General features: G+C 41.4%; 1 long non-coding RNA gene across 1 annotated transcript; it reads left to right on the top strand.

Moving 5' to 3' along the window:
- Nucleotides 1-1,263: 1,263 nt before the first annotated feature.
- LOC116400975 (uncharacterized) lies at nt 1,264-2,357 on the top strand. Its single transcript, XR_004213956.1, has 3 exons — nt 1,264-1,454; nt 1,855-1,906; nt 2,065-2,357. It is a non-coding gene; the product is annotated as an uncharacterized LOC116400975 (long non-coding RNA).
- Nucleotides 2,358-2,596: the final 239 nt, after the last annotated feature.

Here is a 2,596-nt window from a genome sequence, read left to right as displayed (position 1 = left end):
ACCTGGAGAAAGTCAGTCCGGAGTATGCTTTTGATTTTGGCATGATCAGAAAGGAAAGAGGCCAGTTCACCGGCTTCATGTCCACAAACAGAGCAAACACCTAGTCGACACTAACGGAGCTCAATACAAGCAAAGCACTGTAGCTGCTGCAGTGGTGGATCCGGGGGTCTACTGTGGCATGGAAGTGGACTTTGTTCCACTTCAGAGATCACACGTGGTAAAAATAATAATCTGTAGAACAGCGCCCCCCTGTGGCTCATGTATTCTAAAACACCTGACCTCTTACTAGAAAGCCAGTGGTCAGTTGGACATGTAGTGAAAGGATATGCTGCGAAAGCTAGAGGAGGGTTAGGGTGAAACCTCAAATAATAGTTTTCATGAATCCTTCAACTTTTTAAATTATGATTTCTTATTTTACATTAACTTCAGAAGAATTGAAATGGTGGTATAAATAACAGCAATAGCTGCGATATAGTGATACTTTGTACTTTGTGATATTGTGAAACAACAGTCTGAAGTTCTGAAGCGAGACATTATTGATCTGTTAAACACAGTCAGCTCTGTCAAGGCTGAGGTGTTTATCAGTGGCCCTCTTCCACCAGTCAGAGGAGGAGATGAAGGATTCAGCAGGCTGTTTGCACTGAACAAATGGCTGTCAACTGCATGTACTGACCATTCAGTACATTTTATCAACAATTTCTACCTTTTCTGGGAGCGCAGACATCTTTGTACAGCACATGGAGTTTGCTTGAACAAGTCAGGGGTAAAACTGTTTACCTCTAACCTATTTTTCTCCCTACGTCATCCGTCTGTTCCTACTGCCAAGGACAAGACACAAGAGGAGTCTAAACAAGAGATAACCACACAGCATCGCCATGGAGACCTTATGGGAAGGATGCCCCCTCCTAGCGACAGCCAAAAGGAGGAGTCTCCAACCTCATCATCAAGGACCGCCTCCGATCTCCCACTTTCCCTACCCTTCCGAGACGAGGAGTCTTTACCTACCTCCCCAGCACATACTTCCACCCCCCAAACTCCATCCACACTGAAAAAAAAGAGTTTTTGGCCCTGTAATTATTACCTCGATTATTTTTGTAAATTTTACAAGAAATTATCATTCCAGTGCTTTTACTTTAAAATATCACCTTTTATTTAATGTGTTACTTGGTGTTTGTTTGTAATTATGTATCCTCATTTTTATAAGTACATTTTAATCATTCACACTAAGTAATATCTACTAAACTACTGTATTGAATGCACTACCTGACACAACAAAGTAAAATGTACTTGGGTAATACGAGTAAAACCTGGCAACCTATAGCGCGTACTCAGAGGGTGACGTCAGAGGAGATTTCGCGCTCCTTTCTTCAACGAGACGACGGAACAGCAGAACCTGAACAAGGACGGCAGCGTTTCACCTGAGGAGAGGAACTTCATGGACGGGAGCCATTGGGGTAGGTTATATGTTTAATTAATGCTCTACGTTGCTGTTGAGCCTTCGGTCAAGTCTGTGTTTGAGTTGTGAACACTGAAGAGTAGCGAACTGGTCAGTTTAGCGTGCTAGCTAGTTAGGCTATCATGCTAGCTAACTTGGGACAGCATTACAGACATGGCTCACGGCGCTACATTTTGTGGACATGTTTTTGGTGGTTTTGGTCACGATTTTACAGGGTTCTCCCTTGGAAAGTTGTTGGCCTGGGGACACGGTGCTCGACCAGCTGCGCTCCGTCGACGAGGGGGAGGGGGAATTACTTCGGTTTTGTGAAGCCCACTATCAATATGAAGATTTAAGCCAAATTCAGATTTAATGTTGTGTGTTCATGTTTTAACATAATTTCTTGATATATTTCACAGAATATTAAAGGACGTTCACTCTCAGCAGGTTGACATCAACAGTTGACACAAGGTAAAATCAACTTAGTACTGTTATAGTTTAATTAACTTGACATATACATTTGAAGTCATAGTCCTCCCAGTACATTATACTGGGAGGACTACTGCATTAATTGTTTTAGCAAGGTACCTCATCTTGATCATGTTGTTTTTTATTGTCTTTTGTTTCAGATCAATGAGTTCAGAAGAATAACCACAGTTCATCTGGAGCGAAACCTTTTGTTGAAATTGGACAATTGCACTACCAACTTTCTTGAGATACTTGGGACAAAGGGCGGAGTTGCAGGAACAAAGACCCATGCTGGAATCACCCAGCCTGGTAAAGTTTAGATATCTAATATTATATAAAATTATGTTGGGCTCATATACACTGAGAATAGATGCATAATGACGCATTTGAACACATTCAATATTTTTGTTTGTTTCTCCCACTATTGTCATTTTTTGAGAACACATCAGACTCGAAGATGTAAAAGTGAACATTAGTAAATTTGAATTTCAAAGAAGTCATTGAAGAGGACTATGCTCAACATGTCATGAAGATCCTTGTCATCCATGGAAATGCAACACAGAAAGGCTTCACTCCTGACAATCGTGTTTGTCGTCAGAGGGAAAAGAGGTTCTTGATGACTGTCAAAGTGTGGCAAAGGCTTGCCTTCTGCTCATGGGCACTTATCTGTATCTAAGTGTTGTCAAGCAATAC

Source organism: Anarrhichthys ocellatus, unplaced genomic scaffold (assembly GCF_004355925.1).
Source record: "Anarrhichthys ocellatus isolate YVR2014 unplaced genomic scaffold, GSC_Weel_1.0 scaffold228, whole genome shotgun sequence".
Lineage (NCBI taxonomy): Eukaryota > Metazoa > Chordata > Actinopteri > Perciformes > Anarhichadidae > Anarrhichthys > Anarrhichthys ocellatus.
This window is presented reverse-complemented; position numbering and strand designations above follow the sequence as displayed.